The sequence below is a fragment of the Sminthopsis crassicaudata genome, chromosome 3 (genome assembly GCF_048593235.1).
Source record: "Sminthopsis crassicaudata isolate SCR6 chromosome 3, ASM4859323v1, whole genome shotgun sequence".
Classification (NCBI taxonomy): Eukaryota; Metazoa; Chordata; class Mammalia; order Dasyuromorphia; family Dasyuridae; genus Sminthopsis; species Sminthopsis crassicaudata.
The window spans coordinates 41,260,610-41,280,234 of NC_133619.1; the positions used below are offsets into that span (position 1 = coordinate 41,260,610).

The window sequence follows — 19,625 nt, forward strand, 5'->3', positions numbered from 1 at the left end:
GTCTCATCTTGTGTTAGGAAATACAATGATTCCTGCTGGTTTTAAAGTTCTTTAACAGTCTTATTAGCCATGCTCTTTCAGTTTCAGATGTTTCTTAGATTTTCTCCTTTGTTTTGAGGTATTTCTCTTTTTCTGTCTCTCTCTGATAGACAAGGCAAATATGATTCATTGGCATCCATCCGATTCCTTCTCCTTCTGAAGAAATACAAGCAAACCCCTCTCTCTCAGGCAGTTAACCTATCTAATTACCTTCTATTTACCACTTTCTAAATCTCTTCTCATCATCTGGCAATTACATTGGAGTTGTTTGCACTGGACATAGCCCTGTTGGTTTAAAAAGCCTGTATTCTCCCCAAGTGTAATCTATTTTTGCAATCTGATTGCCTTTTGGCTGACTGATCAGGTAATCCCTTTTTCCACGTGATTGCTTTTCAGCTGATAGATCACCTCAGAGTCCTGACCTTCTAAAAGCTCTTTGGGTGTAACATCAGCTGCCATCATGCCCCAAGACTTTTTTGCCTGGGGCCCTGGACCTGGGCCCCTCATCCAGTTTCCCTGAATTATTTTACACTCTGATGCCCAATGGAGTCCTCTGTTGCATTTTGGACATGGGGTATTGGGTCTTGTTTCACCCTGTCTTCTCCCTCTATCTTCATATTTACACTGAGCTTTTAGATGTCCAATTTTTCCACATTGGAAACATTGACGAATTTCTCTAGAAGTCCCTTGCCAGGAGGGACCCTGTGTTTCCATGTTCATCATAAGTCCAGTTGTAAAAAGCATATGTTCCCACTGTAGCACATCATCTTATGATCTCTTCTAAAGGAACATCTTTGTCTAATCCCCATATAATTCTTTTGCAAATCTCATTGGCATTTTCCTTAGCCAGATGTCTGGTCATTATTTCTGTAGCTGCATTTTCTCCAATAGTTCTTTTGACTTCAGTTTGCAAACATCCCACAAAATCAGCAAAAGGTTCATTGGGACTTTGCTCTATTTTAGTGAAAGCCTCTCCACGATCTTTCTGTCTGGGGAGGACACCCCAAGCTTTTATTGCAGCCTTAGCAATTTGCTCATACACTGTCATGGTATATTTAGCCTGTTCTGAATTCTCTTCATAGTGACCTTCACCAGCTAATTGCTCAAAATTGAATTGTGTGTTAACTCCTATTTCCAAATTGCATCTTACTTGGATTTTACATAATTCATGAAACTCCACAAGCCATAACAAATTTTCTCCAGGTTCTAGACATGTCCTTGCTATAGATTTCCAATCATTCGGGGTTAGGACTTCATAAGACAAACCATCTAGTAACATTTTAACATAAGCTTATGTAGCCCCATAAAGGGTACAACCTTTTTTCAAATCTTTAATTTTATTCAAATCTAAAGGTGCATATCTTCTCCTTTTATGACCTACAGAATCAATATCTTCAATCACAGGATATGCATGTATAAAATCACTTATATCCTGTCCTTCTCTCTTAGCTTTAACCAATGCTTTTTCTAATCTTGTCATAGGCTGCTTAACAGGTGATTCTGTTTGTATTTCTGCCTCTTCCCCGCCTCCTTCTTGCTCCATCCCTGAAGGGTTAATTGAGGGAGGAGATGGGAAATGTTCCTGTTGCTCAGAATTGTACTTAACTTCATTGTTATCTGATTCATCCTTTTCACCTAGTTTAGTTGACACCTCCCCATTTTGCTCCTCCTCTTCCTTTAGAATAACAATTTTTAAAGCCATTTGGATTAAATTGTAGGTATGAAGTGTATCTTTGAAAATTGAATTTGGTTTGGAATTGTAGTGTTCACCTAATTTCTTTCCTACTAATTCCCATTCATCTAGATCCAATTCTTCTTCCAGAGAAAAACAAGGACATATGACCTGCATAGTTTTTTTGTTTGTTTTAAATCTTTTTTTTTATTTTATAATTATAAAGTTTTTTGAAGTATATATGCATGAGTAATTTTTTTATAATATTATCCCTTGTATTCATTTTTCCAAATTATCCCCTCCCTCCTTCTACTCCCTCCCCTAAATGACAGGCAATCCCATATATTTTACATGTATTACAGTATTACTTAGATACAATATATGTGTGTAAATCCAATTTTCTTGTCCTGCATAGTTTTTAAAAGTTCAGTAATCTCTTCCAAAATTATAATCAATCCTTGGCTTTTCATAACCTTGATGATGCTCTCCAAACATTTTCCTTGAACAGAAGGCATTTTCCCCATTTCATCGAAATCCTACTTTAGCTCTTTAACAAAGTTTCCTTGTTACTCATGCTTCTGGAGAGACTTTTCCACTGAAATCTAGATCAGTGGCTTTTCCACTGAGATCTGGTTCGGGGACTTTTGCACTGAGATCAGGATCTTGTTGGTCCCTGTTTGGGTGCCAAAATGCGAAGGTCTGCGCTAGTTCCTCTGAAGGGCTCAGAATCAGTCCTTGTCAGGATAAGCAAAAATCCTTGCCCCACGTTGGGCGCCAATATGTAATCTTTATTGTCTTCAGAGACTGCTGATCGCTCTCTGGGAGGAGATCTGCTGTCTCAACTGCAGCCAACTCTGACCTAGAGTAGAGACTTCTTCCTCCACAGAGCCACCCCAACTCTGGCCCAGACAAGACTCTCCCCTTGCTCAATGGTGTCTTCTTTTATCCTCCCAGAGAATGGGGGTGGAATAACTCAGGGGCTTCTGGGGAAAAATACTTCAACCAATGAACTTGCTCCTCTTAAGCATGCAAGCTCCTCCTCAGGAGTTCACAGGGGTAAAACTCCCCTAAAGGCAGGAACTAGAGAATTGTTAAGTACTGACTTAGCACTTAGTAAGAACCTAGTATCTCATTATCTCATTAGCATTTAGTAAGAACCTAACACTTAATCTTTACATCTGAAAAGTAATATCTTCTTTATTCTTCTAATTTGCTTATGATATCATCCTTTATGTTTGAAATACATAAAGGTTTGGAACTCCTCTTGGTATACAATATGAAATGTTGATCTGTACCTAATTTCTGCTGGACTACTTTCTAGTTTTCCCAGTAATTTTTGCCAAAATAGTGAGTCCTCACCTTAGAAGCTGAGTTCTTTGGCTTTATTAAACACTAGGTTACTGTTTTTGCTTATTTCTTCATATTATGGGTCTAATCTGTTTCATTGGTTGACGTATTTTAAAATTGATACCAAATAATTCTAAGGACTTCTGCTTTATAGAATAGTTTGAGCTCTGATCCTGTTAGGCTCCCTCCCTTACCAATTTCTTCATTATTTTCTGATATATATTTTTGACATTTTGTTTTCCTAGCTGAATTGCATTAATGTACTTTTCTAACTTTATAAAATACTCCATTAATAGTTTGACTGGCATAGAACTAGATAAATAAGTTAATTGTAGTATTATCATTTTTATTATACCAGCATGGTCATTCTATATTCTTTTTACCAATAATAATAATTCACATTTATGTAATGTTTTCAATTTTGAAATTTATGAGGTTGGTATTAAAAATGTTATCATCTCATTTTAAAGATGAGTAAACTGAAATCCAAAGAACTGAGACAAATTATGCCACGGTTATACAAATAGTGAATGTCAGAGCCTGGACTCAAACACATCCTTGTTTTAATCTACTGCTCTTTCTGCTACCTTACCCTACCTCCTTTTTCTCTTACCTAATTTCCCTTTGACCCCCTGACCCATCCCCTTCTGTAATATAATAATGATGATAGTGATGAGAGCTTTCATATAGAGCTTTAGAGTTTGTATAATATTTTACAAACATTATCTTACTTTATCTTTGCAACAATCCTAGGATGTAGGTATTATCTCCATTTTACAGATGAGAAAACTGAGATTCTCATTCTTTTAAGAATTTGTTCTCATTTCTTAGGGCTTATGCCCAACGGGTAAAGCTAATTTATAGTAAAATAAAATTATTTTTGGCAATTGAAAGTATTTCTCAACCAGCCGTATTTCCACTGAACTAATAAGGCTCCTAACTTCAAAACTATCTAAATCCATTAAAACACCAACAATAACACAATACAGAAAGATATATTAGACCTTGGAATAGAGAAGAGATCAGGATATAGGTTTTAGAAACTTCTTCCTTTACCTTTTGGGCAAAACTATGAAGTAGGAACAATATGGATCATGGGTATTAATACAACATGGAGCCAGGACTCGGTGAGACAAGGTAAGGTTTGATGGCCCATATATGAAGCACAGGACAGAGATAAGTGTTCTAAAGCCAACCTAACTAAACAGTGTTCTGGAACTGGATCAGATTACAGTTGTAACAGGGCAGCTAGGGAGCATAGGATGAAGTGTTCTCCATTGGAGAAAAAAAAATGGCAAACCACTCTAGTATCTTTGCCAAGAAAACTCCATCTAGGGTCACAAAGAGTCAAACATGACTGAAAATAACACAATAATTGTGAGAAAACCATAGAGGAAAAAGGGGGTGTCAGGAAAGGGGGTTGGTTGGTCAGTGGCTTTATAGATAAGCAATCAGGAACTGGACCAACTGTTGGATGGCAGATGGGCACAAATTTGTTGGGAGCCCTTCCAACTGTGACAATCTTGCAATTCCTCCAGGGATCTTCCTATATACTAATGTCAAGAGAGATACTGTCTATAAGCCAACCTGATCCTGGCACAGGACTATGAAACACACACACACACGCACACGCATCCATACACACATGCTCTAAAAGAAAGAGACAGAAGAGACAGGAGAGAGAGAGAGAGAGAGAGAGAGAGAGAGAGAGAGAGAGAGAGAGAGAGAGAGAGAGAGGCAGAGTCACAGAGAAAAACATGAGACAGAGACACAGAACTATCATTTATCTAGATCCTTAAGATTTACATAGCTCTATTTATTATCCCATTTAATCCTCACGACTTTCTGAAAATTGGTGTTATTATTGTCCCCATTTTACAGATGTAAAAAAAGGGCAAGTAAGGGAGATTGGGGGAAGGGATACACTTAGAGTCGCTGGCTACCAAGGGTCTTTGGTAGGACTGAATCAGCTCTTCCTAGCTACAAAATGAGAATGCCATCCACTACACCCCTTAGCTGCCTGTAGCATCCCAGTAGATCACAACTTGTAACTCACTTCCATATTTGCATTTCTATCCCTTTGCTGAATGAAACCTTTCCCTTTCTCCTCTGCCTAGTGTCCTCATGCTCTCTTTTACCACTTGCCTTTTTGCCAATTGGTGCCTTAAATCAGCGGTGGCAAACATTAAATCTTTAGGGCAGCCCTTCAAATCTTAGTGAGGATCACAGAGCTGGGAGGGATCTCAGTGGTGTCAAAGTCAAATTGAAATAGATGACTGTAGTTGCATGTTGACTTAAAACTCCCAACCACATTGGGTTGTATTTTTATACATTTTGTTAAATATTGCCTAATTCTACTTAATCAGGTTTCTGTTGCACCGGCAGCATGGCTTGGGACCCACTGTTGGGGAGTTTGACATCTCCGCCCGCTTTCACTAAAATACCTGACAAACCAGCCAGTTGCTAAATCACATTGTGGCATTTTCCTCACATCTCTCTCCCAGCAGAGTGACTGAGGAACTCTTGTGGGAAAATGGGAGCTTCCTAAAGTCCCAGTAATCACACGCCACAAGAGCAGCTCTAGTTTTGAACTCTGCTTCTCAAGTCCAACTCATTGTAGAGAAGTTAATATTAATGTCATAGCACAGCCATATATTATACAATGATAATATATTACAGTGATATATGGCTATATTAATATAGTTATCAATAATTACATTCTATAAATACTATAGTATAAATATAAATTGGATTACTTGAAATGGAGTCTTGATTGAATCACTAATGTGGGCTCTAAGCCTGGGGAAGCTTTTTGTCTAACATACATATATACAAAAACACATAGACACACCCTAAATATGTATAAATATGTATATATGCACACTCACCCACATATTATATATACATGTATATACAACATGTGTGTATACATATGTGTATAATATAAATACAGTATATATGTATGTGTGTATATTTATTGTTCAGTCATTTTCAGTCTTATCTCACTCCTCATGACCTCATTTGCAGTTTTCTTGACAAAAACACTGGAGTGCTTTGTCATTTCTTTCTTTAGCTCATTTTACACATGAGGAAACTGAGGCAGAGTTAAGCGACTTGCCCAGGGTCACACAACTAGTAAGTATCTGAAGCTTAAGTACATAAGTTTTTCCAGCTTCAGACCTGGTACTTCACCATCAAGCTGCCTTATACACACCCATATAAATGATATATAGTATAATAACAGGAATGTAGAGCGAAGGCAAAAGACAATGACCTTACTCTCTAATCATCACTTTTGTTTTGTTCAGATATAGTTACATGACAAGATCCAAAGAATTTTTTTGGACTGGGGGGACAATAGTACCACATGGCAAGTTCACACACACACACACACATAATTCTGTGTGATTTCTTTAGCAGAGCTTTAGAAATAGGTTTGGGGCACAGGGGTCTTTTAAGGGAATTTTTTGTACCTGTTCAGTCCTTTCAGCCATGTCCAATTCTCTGAGAATGCATTTACATTTTTCTTGAGGAAGATACTGGAATGATTTTCCCATTCCTTCTCCATCTCATTTTGCACATGGGGAAACTGAGGCAGCATTACGTGACTTACCCAGTGTCATACAATTAGAAAGTGTCTGAAACTTAGGACCTTGTACTTCACTGCCAGCTGTCTTATACACCACATATATAACATATATATATGTATATATATATATATATATTATAATAATAGGAATGTAGACTGAAGGAAAAAGACAATGACCTTATTTTTTAATCATTAGTTGTGTATTTGCTCAGATATGTTTACATAACAAGATCTTGGTTGACATCAGTAGCTTTACAGCTTTAAAAGTGTGGGTCGAGAGGTTCTGGTTACCCAGGTTCCTTATGCATATGTCCCTCCATATATTGTCCTATGTGATCCTCAGTCTTGCCATTCATCATGGCCCAGAGTGTTCCCCAGGGACAGGAGGAAAATATTCTACTTGTTTTCTCTTCTTACCATGTTATTTAATTATGTACTGAGTTCAGGCAACTCCATTTTTCTTCCTCTATCTTATCCCTCCCTCTCCACTCTGTGGGTCTGGAGTATTATTGGAGACTAGCTCGAAGAAGTAATTTAAATAATCCCTGAGAATTCTGGAGCTTGGTGTTTTTACTCATCTTCTTAGAGAGCTATTGTATAGTTTAAGTGGTGGGGAAGGATTTTGTATCCTTGTGGGAAGCATGAATGAATCTGGGCTGAGTCATTCACTAATGGAGAGGAGCCAAACAAAGGGTGTCCATTTTCTCAGTGGATGATGGTGATGAGCCTGTGAGGGCTCTGGCAGGATGACCAGTTTCTTGTCCACTGACGGGCTTTAACAAGAGAGAGTAAAGGGAAGGAAAAGAATGGGATGCACTGGCCCCTAAGACAACAACAACAACAAAAATAACAACAAAACAAAAAGGTATCGACAGGATAAATAGGAAATAATTAAGAAAAGGCAGGCACTAGAATGAAGGGGAATTAGGAAAGGCTTCCAGTCGGAGTTGGGACTTGAAAGAAGAAAAGGAAATCTGTAGGTGGAGATGAGGGAGAATATTCCAGGCTTGGGGGAGAAGCCCAGAAAAAATGCTTGGAGTCAAGAGATAAGAGTGGAACAGTCATGGAGACCAATGTCATTGGCTGGAGTAAAGTGTAAGAAGGGTGAGAAGGAGGTGAAGGAGGAGGGGAGTGTATTAATGGGGTAGGCTACAAAGGGCTTTAAATACCAAGTAGAACTTTTTATTTGATCCCAATTTGTGGTTCTTGCTATTTGTCCTTCATTCTCAAAGAAAGCCATGATATCAGGAAGGTGATGCTATGACATGCATGTGAGTTGGATGGAAGTGAGGGAGGGACGTACAAAGTCACCAGTCTTACTTTCTCCTCCTGAGCCATCTTGGTCCAAGGACAAGACACGGATCAGGATGAGTGGAGATGGCCTTGGATGTATTTGATCCTGGAGGATGTAGGGATTTATTAAGTAGGGACAAAATCTCCTGAGCTTTAGGAAAATCACTGGCTGTTGAATGACAGAGGGATTAGAATGGGAAGAGACCTGAGCCAGGCTGACCCAGGCAGATTGGATGAGAGGATGGAGGACAAAGGGAAAAGTTTGACCTTAAATTGGCTCCAGTGGCAAATATGGGTTTGATGTAGAAGGATTGTTATGCCCCTTTGCCTGGAGGGAAACTTTACTTCTAACACCTGCCTTAGTTTAGATTGGATGCCTTAGTTTTGAACTCATTGTGATTTGAACTCATGTGATTCCTGGCTGATAAATGGGAGTGATTACCTGGTTTTGAGTTTAGATGGACTCACAGAACTCTGTAAATTGGCAAACGGTCCACCCACATGCAAGGAGGGGAGAAGTCATATGTGTTATACTAAGCTTGGATCTTGGGAAAGTTAACTTTCTTTGGATTCTTCCCTTATCTACATAATTAAGGCATTGACTTGGTGCTCTATCTAAAGTCCCTTTCAGCTATAAATCTATGCATACCCTTTGACCTAACAATGCTACTACTAAGTCTGTATCCCCAAAGAAATTAAAAAAAGAAAAGAAAAGAAAAAGGACCTATCAGTACAAAATTATTTATAGCAGTTCTATTTTGGGAGCAAAGAATGTGAAATTGAGGAGATGCCCATCAATTGGAAAAGGCTGAATAAGTTATGATATGTGCTTATGATAGAGTACTATAAGAAATGATGAGCAGGATGCTCTCAGAAAATCCTGGAAAGACTTCCATCAGCTGATGCAAAATGGACTGCACTATGTACAAAGTAATAGCAATGTTGTAAGATGATCAGCTGTGAATGGCTTTTATATTTTCAGCAATTCTAAGGGTCAGGGCAACTCTGAAAATTTCTGATGAAAATGCTGTTTGTACCATGAAAGAACTGATGGTGTGTGAATACAGATTGTAGCATACTTTTTTTAAGCTTTATTTTTTTCTTTTGGATTGTATTTAGACAACTGTATAGCATTTTCTTTTTTTTTAAATATATTATTTATTTAATTAATTAACTTTTACAAAAATTTTATGCATATGTAATTTTTCAGCATTGACAATTGCAAAACCTTTTGTTCCAACTTTTCTTCTCCTTCCCCCCACCCCTTCCCCCAGATGGCAGGTTAACCAACACATGTTAAATATGTTAAAGTATAAGTTAAATACAATATATGTATACATGTCCAAATAGTTATTTTGCTGTACAAAAAGAATCGGACTTGAAACAGTGTACCATTAGCCTGTGAAAGAAATCAAAAATTAAAATGTATTTTAAGGGTTTTTTTTGGTTTATGTTTTCTTTCACAAGATGCATAACTACAAATGTATAAAGAAGAGAAAGAGATACAAAGACAGAGACAGAGAAACAGAAACAGACATAGGGACAGAAATATACACAGAAAAAAAAGAGAGACAGACAGAAACAGAAAGACAGACAGAGAAACGACGTCAGAGAGAAAAATCAGAACTGCTGTGACGAAATTTCATTCTGAGACAACAAAAGCAGACCTTCTTAAAGGAAGGGGATAGCAAGTCACAGCTTAAAGGATACAGCTGACAGTTGCTGTCACACAAGCCTAGTAAAATATTTCAGAGTCAACAAAAATATTGAATGAATATGTAAAGAATCAGTAAATAACATAGTCAACTCTTTTTTTGACATATATGTATAAACAAAAACTCCTAAAGTTAAAATACATAATAATAACTTACATTTACATACATGTTAAAATGTTTAACACCCTTGTTCTCAGAAAACACAGGATACATGTTTAAGTTTAACCTACATTTTTAACTCTTTGTTCCATCATTTTCTTAAGTCTAGTTAAAATAAATCAAGACCTGATTTGTAGTGTTTGCTGATTTTTATAGAAATGGGGAGATGTTAATATTGAAAATTTAACAATCACCTCTCCTGGTGAGGTGGCTCCTGGACACCCCTTGTCATGCCCTTGATGTTTTTCAAAGTGCATCCCAATAACCCTAAATAAGATGGGTTAGGAAATAGATTTGGACGTGAAAGAAGAAATAAGGGTTATACAACTTTTAATTCCCATTTTACAGATGGGGAAACTGATATTCAGATAGGTTAGGTAACTTGCCCATGATTACATAGCTTAGGTAACTTGCTATGATTACATACAGTGGCAGTGAGATTTGAACCCAGGAGGCCTATTGACTCCAGGTCTTAGCACATGAAATGTTATACCAAATACCTCTTTCACATTTCCCTTGCTGTTCCATGTCCTCTAAATGTCACCTGGAATTGCATTTCTATACATTTCAGCTCCAGCTTTAGAATGAGCTGTGGAGAAGTTTATAGTGCCAGTGACCTGAATATTAAAAATTAGATGCAAATTTAAAATTACACAAATACCGAGAGGAGGGGACTTTGAAGGCGTGTGGAACATGTACCTGCCTTGGTTCTAAGATGCAGAGTCCCCAAGAAAAAATCCTTTGATACTTTCAAGGAAGCTATGTACTGTCAGAAAATCTCACTGAAAGGGGTGGAGTTTCAGACCACCAATTCCAAGCCATTCCACGCAAACTCTTTCACACCTTCTGCAAATGGATAAGTCCGAAGGAGAAGACACCAGAGAGGAAGCAAAATGTGGACATAGAGGGCAGATTTTCTAGGAGTTTGCTGAATTGGGAAAGGGGGGGAGAAACATGGGGCACATTCAGATCAGAAGTTTCCTGGAAATCTCGACAGGAAAGTCACACTCTGGGTACTCCCAGGTTCACCTCACCTGCTATGATCTTTCTTGGTTTGTTTGGATCCTGACCAGTGATCTTCTAGTGAGAAAATATTTTCTACCCACACCAAAGGGCAACTGTTCTATGTTTACAATTCTTTCAACCTCACATAATTTATAATTATAATTTTATATATATAATTACAATTACAAATTTATAATTTGTAATTCATAAAATTAACTAATATTTATATGGTGCTTACTGTGAGCCAGATTCTTTGCTAAGTGTTATTCAATTATTGTCTCATTTGACCTTCATAAAACATATTATTATTATTATTATTATTATTATTATCCCCATTTTACAGATGAGGAAACTGAGACTTGGTTAGTTGGTGGACTGGTGGTTGTCCTTCATTTGTAAAGAGGATCAAAATAGCATCATTATATTGGAGTCAAGATGCGATGTGTCCAACTGTGGCTGATCAGACCTATATGAGTTTGGAACACTCTACTACTGGTCATAACCCATGTGAACAGATAAAGAAACTGAGGCAAATAGAGATTAAATGATTTGTCCAGAATCACAGAGCTAGTAAGAGTCTATAATTGGATTTGAACTCAGAATAATAAAATTAACTTCGCAGAATTGTGAGAATCAAGTGAGATCATTCATGGGAAATATTTTGCAAACCTTAAAACATTATATTAATATGATTAAGACTTCTTTCTCTTCTCAGCTCCCCACATCTTCCTCTCACCTCTACCTTAGCTAAACACCTTGTTTGTTTTTTTTTACTTTACTAAGAAAACTGAAGCCATTTATCATTATTTCCCTCTTTTCCCTTCTCTTCTTCACAAAATTCTTTGATTTTTTTTTTTTTGTCTAAAATGGCCACATTTCTCACCCAGCATTAATCGCTGAATGAGGGTTATCTTGGACAAACTAAGACCTGGAGCCATCTCTAGCCAGCTAAGTTATATCCTGACCCTGGACTCAGATGACACTGGAGGAAAGAGTGAGCACAGCCCTGCTTTGCTTAAATCCAATGCACTTGCAAGTCAAGACTTCAACCTCCTGATGCCATTGATCTTTGGGAATGAAAGTCAAACCACCACAACAATGGGCATCTAACCTTGCTACCCACACCTGGTCAGGAAAGTGCAATTTTGCATTCACCAAAATATATCCATGGACTTTCTTCCATTTGAACCTAAAATCAAGTTCCGTGTGTATACTCTTACAACTTATGAGGAACCATCCATCTCAAAGTCACAGACTGTAATTTGTGGATGGGATAATGCAAAGCAATAGGATACATTGGAACAGCACAGGCCATGGAGTTCACATTCCCCTTTTGATAATACTTATATGACCTCCCTTTACTCATCCATAAAATGGGAGAGTGGGACTAGATCCGAGAAGATCCTCCTGGCTCTGGGAGTTCTGATCCGTGCATAAGTCCTCTCCCAGTCAATGCAAGCAATAAGCTTCTGTTGACTATGGCTTGTTTGGTATTATGCTGCTGCTCAGCTGGGGACATGGGTATGAGAGAGAAATGAAAAGGGCTGGTCTGAATCCACAAAAGTCAACACTGGTCCATATGTGAGCTCATTAACCAAGTCCTTAAAGACCCACTCATATTTCCTATACCAACCAGGCCCAAATGTTCCTGAAAATTTCTGCCCCTTTTAATTTTGTGATTCTAGTTTTCTAAAATCAAATGTCCATGAGTAAGACTGTTGAGAGGCTGAATGATGGTGAATGGCAGAAATCAAATATGGAAATCAAATATGCTAAAGGCCCGTTCAGGTGGGTGGCTTGTCACTTGGTTTCTGGAGGGCTTTGCCCCAGTAACACAAGTTCAGGGATCCTACGAGGCTCAAAGGCCCTGAAGGACAGCTCCTGTGAAAGCTGTCTGTGTTGGAGGGACAGAACAGATCAATTTGGAGTGGCTCATCACCATGGTGATGCAGTTTTTTTCAGCCCCACATCACTAAGACCATCTCCCAAGTCCTCAGAGTGTTGTGATCTGTATTAAGAAAAGAAAAGCTCCTAATTGATGAAAGCACAGATGTGGAAGGTGATGACAAGAGATGCTCTATGGAGTCATTTTAAGCCTGCCACTCCCCAAATAAATCACTCAGGCAGGGTTTCAGGAAGGCAGTTGGCTAAAACTTGTGGCAGGTGTGGCTTTCTAGTGTAATCAATCAACCCAAGTCTCTCTCAAGCATCTATTTAATTGGTTTCCTTAATCATTAACTCAAGTTTTATTAATGTTTCTTGGGCAACATCTCACACCTGCTTGACCACTTCCCATAATAAACAAAGTATTAAGGGTGAAAAGATTCTTAATTGCTTCACCTTAGGGCCAAAGCAGTGGTTGGGGCTGTTCAATGAGGAAGTATTTATTAGGCATCTGCCATGGGGCAGACATTGTGCTATAATGGGATAAATGAGAAAAAATAAAGTGTCTGCTCTCAAGAAGCTTATTATCTAAAGAGGAAAATAATATAAAAAAAACCTTATGCAAGAGTAAATTCAAAATCTATTTATCTACCCATTTATCTATCATCTCTATCTATTTATTTATTTACCATCTGCCTATTTTTCTATCTCTGTCTTTCTATCTATCTGTGGAATACTTATTGGGGTGAAAGCCAAGCCATACCAAAGGAGATGGAAGCCATAACAAGTGGCAAAAAGCCATTACAAGGACACAGCGTTCAAGGAATAACCTCGTGTATGTCTGGGAACTTGCTCAGAATGGACCAGCACCTGGCCTTGAGTGTCTGAACTTTTATAGCTTCTCCTCCCTTTGTCTGATTGCTATAATTGCCATGGGACTTTTGGAGGGATCTTTCCGTAGTCTGGCCACCAGCCTAGGCTGCATAGTGGGGAGCAGGGATCCATTGACTCATTGGGCTGCCACCCCAGACAGCTCCTATGTAAGTAACCCATATGATTATTAAACTATTTGTATAATCATAATGGAGCTCCCAACATTTTTCTTTAGTATCCATTTGCCCCTTTGGGGGAAGGATACCCCTTGGTTTCAGGGAATCCCCAAATTCCCTTGGGAGGAGAATTTCAGACTCAATACTATCTATTCTCTCTGTCTCTGTCTCTCTTATTGTTCTTTGATATACAGTGAAGGGATGGTAGGGTGAATCTGGAAAGATCTCGTATAAAACGAGGCATTTGAACTCAAAGAGACCTAGGGACTCCAGGAAGGAGAGAGGAGGAGGAAGAGCACAGTAAGATTGGGGAACATACCCCGGTTGAACAGTTATCAAACCAGTTTATCTGGAATGTCCAGTTCATGGAGGGGAGTAATGGGTCTGGAAAGATAGACTGGAGGCAGGTTGTGAAGGGCTTTTGGATGAGGTTCAGGGAATCACAGAATATTAGGAAAAGCAACTTTTGAAATCATCTAAGACTAATCCCATGTTTTTCAGACAAGGAAACCGAAACCCACAGAAAAAACCACTCGTCCAAGATCACCCATTGAGTTGCTCCAGAGACATTAGAGCTCAGGCCTCCCATTTTTTCCTATTAATTTTTTTTCACTACCACATGCTTCTAGTTCATTTCTTTGGTTGTTCAGAGTGGCTACCACTCAGTGGGAATCAAGCAATTGCTTCATATTCCCAATTTATGGGAAAACCACTACAATCAGAGATGATAACACTACCCATTGTGAATAAATGCTAGGAAGAAAGTCTCAATTGTGTCTAAATGGATATAAATAGTCATATGTCATGAACTCATTATAGTCATAATAGTTCTGAATAGTCAGCACTATTACTCCCATTTTCCAAACCTGGATTAGGCTTTAGAAAACATAATTGGGGGCGCTTCACAAGGTGTAAAAGGTGCAAGCAGTGCGAAAAGTGCTTTCAACTTAATTTAAAGTTAACTTTAAGAGAAATTCAGCTGGGGAGAGGTGAAAAAGAGACACATAGAGTAAGGCTCATTGTGTAGGGTACAGGGGAAAGATCACCTAGAATTTCATAGCCTGGAAGGAGGAAAGAAAGAAGACCTGGCAGCTTCCAATTTTAATTATTTTTGCTAATCAGGTAAACTCAATCCAGTTGTGGTTGTTCTGATGACTAGTTTAAATGATGTCAGGTTGTAAAGATGATCAACTGTGAAAGAATTGGTTACTCTGATCAAAATGATGATAGAAGGCAAGTCCAAAGAACCCATGATGAAAGACACTATTCACCTGCAGAGAGAGAACTGATGAACTCTAGTTATAGATTCAAGCATATATTTTCTTTTGCCACAATGGCCAATTTGGAAATATATTTTGTATGACTTTACATGTAAAAATCTATATATTGTTTACCATTTCAAGAACAGGAAAGAGAGAGAGAATTAAATTAATTTATTAAATATATTAATTTATTATTAGAGAGAATTAAATCCAATTAATATATTAAATTATATATCAAACATAAATTATTAAATTAAATATAAATTAATTAATTAAAAAATAAATGTTAAAAGCTTTAAGAAAATAAATAAAATTAATGACAAAACAAATAACAATCTTTTAGAAAATTTAAAAACCAAAAAGTGATGTCAGCTCCCCCTACATTTTGGTGTCCTGGGACAAAACCCCATCTCTGCAACCCTAGTGATAACACTTAAACACATATGATCCCAAAAGGAGTCATTTAAAAAACTCTTTTCCCTCAGACAAGCAACTTAACAGTTCACACAACTGGATGTTTTTTACTCTCCCTTTCTAGGACAAAGACAAATTGTGAATGAGCAGGGGACACAAATAATTACATCTTTGACAGAATGCCATCAACTGGGTGCAAATGTAGGGCAGTCTTCTCTAGCTTCTATGTCCACAGCATTATATGCTAATTGATGCTGAAAACAGTAATCTCTGCAAGTCTCTCTTCTGATGTATATTAGTGATGTAATTCTGGGCAAGTGGCAACCTCAGGTCTCAGTGGGGTCAAACTCAAAAGAGAAATGACCACTTAAACTATCCATAAAGATTCTGCAGGCTCCATATTGACTTAGAAAACCACACATGTTTATACATTTATTCTTTATTAATATATCAGTACCTTAAAGTCAAAAAGGAAGTATATTTTAATCTTACTTGTCTCCTGGGGAGCCTGTATGCAGGTTAGGAAGCAGAAATTAGAGCTGAAAATCAAACTAGTGATTGATTTAAGATCAGAAATGGAGTATACAAGACTGGATATTGTCACCTAATTTATTTAACTTATATGCAAAGAACATCATGCGAAATACCGGATGAAGGTTGCTGGGAAGAATGACGATAATCTCAGATATGAAGATGATACCAGTCTGAAAGGGAAGAAGAATGAAGAAGCCTTTTGAGGAGGTTGAAAGAGGAAAGTGTAAAAGTTGACTTGAATTTTAACATGAAAGAAACCTGAGATCCTGGCAACTGGTCCCATCACTTGCTGGGAAAGAGAGGGAGAAGAACTGGAAGCAGTGTCGTCACATTTGATATTCTTGGACTTAACGATTACTGCAGACAGAAATTGCAGCCATGAAATTAAAAGATGCTTGCTCCTGGGAAGGAAAGATGGCAAATCTGGACAATATACAAGAAAGCAGAAAAAGTCACCTAACTGATAAAGGTCCAGATAGTCAAAGATAAGTTTTTGTTTTCCCCGGTAGCAATGTGTGCACCATGGAACAGGGTTTTGAATTGTGGTATAGAAGATTTTTAAAGTCCCTTGTACACCAAGGAGATCAATCAGTCAGTAATTAAAGAAATTAATCCAGATTATTCACTGAAAGGACAAATCCAGAAGCTGAAGCTTAAATACTTGGGCCATACAATGAGAAGATGGAACTCACTGGAAAAGACCCTGATTTGTGAAAGATTGAAGGCAAAAAAAGTGGGGATGGCACAGGATGAAATGGATAGAATCAGGGACAGACTTTGGGAAATAGTGGAGGATACAAGGGCCTGGTATGCTATGGTCCATGAGGTCCCAAAGAGTCAAACACAGCTGAACAATAACAAATATGATTCTGTTTTGGACATCCAGGAGTCTTGTGGATCACAGAAGTAATCCTTCTGATCTAGGTAACTCTCTTTAGACTTTAAATTTCAGAGATTTAATTTAATTTAATTTAATTTAAAATTCAGAGGTAGAAATATCTACCTGCTTATATAGGAACTCCCTAGACCAATGGAATCACAGTTCCATTGCCTTTCCTTATGACAGATGAAAGTGAGCCTGAATACCAAGATTTAAATGAAAGGCTCAAGACCCAAAACAGATTTTCATTAAAATCCTCAATGAAATTCATGGTACAGAGAGATGTCTCTTCAGACAAACCAAATCAGTGTGTCTTGACGTCTATTCCTGCTTCCCAAAAGTGCTTTCAAGGAACAACTATCCCTGAATAGGTTTGTTTTAGTAGATAATAAGATTGATATATACATTTTCCCAGATAATCTTCAGACCAAGTTGTTCAATTCCAAACTTCCATGTTTAGTTTCAATGTCCTAGTAAATTTTTCCAAATGCCCCAGCTTCAAGAAACTATGGGATTTAATGTTGGGGTTAAGCATCAGTAGGAATATGTAATGAAAAGAAACCAAAATAAAGAGGGCCTTCACAAATGTTGTAGATCAAAGAGACTGACAAATGAAAAGGTTTTTATTTTTTCTTTTGCAAATAGAACCTAAATCTTTCTGGAAAATTTTGCACATTGTACTTTTTATGCCTTAAGAAGAAAATTTCAGAAGTCATTTCCTCAGATTATTTTATTTTCTTTCCCAAAAGGATCTTCCTCACCACCACTCCCCCCTCCAAATTCTTGTACATGAGATAAATTAAAGTCTTGGTTAGCAAATAATATGGGAGAAGGAAACAGATGATAGATATTGAGTAGATAAAAGACAATCACAGGATTAGAGGTGTGGAGCTGGAAAGGACCCAGTCCAGCCTCCCACCTCTGATTTTCCAGATGAAGAAACTTGGCTGAAGGTAAGTGATTTGCCCGAAGAGGAGTGGGCAGTAGGCACTGGAACTGGGATTTAACCCAAAAGCTTACTGACTCCAGAGGCACTGCTTTGCCCACTCGGCTGCGGTTTAGGTCAGCCCAGAGCAGGAGATGGAACATTTAAAGGGACTCTGAGGACCAAGAATAGAGCATTTCAGAGGAAAACAAACATGAGGTCATGCTTCATAAGAAACAGTTGAGAATTACCCTAAGGTAATTAGGACTTGTAGGAAACTGAGGTTTTTAACTTGGAGGAGGAGGGAACAGGCAGTCTTTGCTTGAACCCCAACATCAGAATTAGGGATGATGAGTGCAAATTACAAAGAGGAACATTATGGTTTGATGCAGGAGACAATTCTTATAAATAATACTATAGTAGAATGGAGGTAGTAGGCTCCCTTTCAAAAATACTTGTTGAATGGCAGTTAGGTAGCACAGTGGTTAGAGTACTGGCCCTGGAATCAGGATCTGAGTTCCCTTAGATATTTGACATTTAATCCCAATTTCCTCCCTGTTTTGTTTGTCAAAAAACAAAATAAGCAAAAAAAAAATTGTTGAGTATATCTCTGATGGGATTCTTTTTCACGGGGGTGGGACTAAGGGATCCTGAGGTCCATTCCAAATCTGAAATGCTTTGATTAAATTATACTTTGGATTAAGTACAGGATAAAAATAATTGACATTTATATAATATGAAAAAATTCCTGGTAAAGTTTTATTCTCATTTTACAGATGAAGAATTGGATGCTCAAAGAAATTAAATAATTTGCTGATGGTCATAAACCCAGTAAGTGTCAGAGCCAAGAATAAAGCCCATATCTCAATTTTTTTTTGAAAACTGGTAATACATATATGTTGTTCATATATATATATATATATATATATATATATATATATATATATATATATTTAGTCATGTCCCATTTCCCAATTTTTCCCTTTTCTCCCAATTTGGAATTTTATTATAAAGATATGGGAATGGTTTACCATTTCCTTCTCCAGCTTATTTACAGATGAGGAAACTGAGGCAAAGTGGATTAAGTGACTGGCCCAAGGTCACATAGCTACTAAGTGTCTGAGGCTAGATTTGATGATGACTCTTCCTGACTCCAAGTCTGATATTCTACACACTGTGCCACCTAGCTGCCTATATATATATATGTATGTGTGTGTGTGAATATATATGTATATGTATATGCACATATATATATATATATATATACAGAAAGACAGAGATAGAGACAGACTGACAGACACAAATAGACACAGACACAGAGGAAGACAAGAGGGAGAGAAAGGGAGAAAGACAGACAAAGAAAGAGACAGATAGACACATACACAGAGAGAAAGTACTAGAGATTGAAACTCTCAAATAAGCAAAACGGCCACTAAATTGGACACCTTTGTCTCCAGAACCATTCTCCATACTGCAAAGGTCGCCTGCCACACAATGGAAGTCTCCCACTAAATCAGGGACAGCATAGTTTTGCAAAATCTGTATCTGCTAGAAAGAATTTCCTGATTGCTCAATTTAAATTCTATTCTGAGCAGCACTTAATGGGTTACCTGCCCAAGCACCTTGTACTGAGAGGCAAGCACAGAAAACTCAAAGAGATGTGGCTTCCAAAAACAGGAGCTGAAAAGGCAGCTCACACACCCCCCTTTCTTACAATCCGATTGGATTCAACTCAAGTTAATCCAATAAACATGTATTAAGAACCTCTGTTTGTTAGGGTGCCTCCTAAGCTGGGCACTGGGAATATGAAGATAATAGTGAAAGTCTCTGATCTCAAGAAATTTATACTGTACTGGAG

General features: G+C 37.8%; 1 protein-coding gene across 4 annotated transcripts in view; it reads right to left on the reverse strand.

Annotated features, from left to right (window-relative positions):
• Positions 1–19,625, reverse strand: part of MED12L (mediator complex subunit 12L) — a 560,363-nt gene that overhangs the window by 471,164 nt on the left and 69,574 nt on the right. The window lies entirely within an intron of this gene.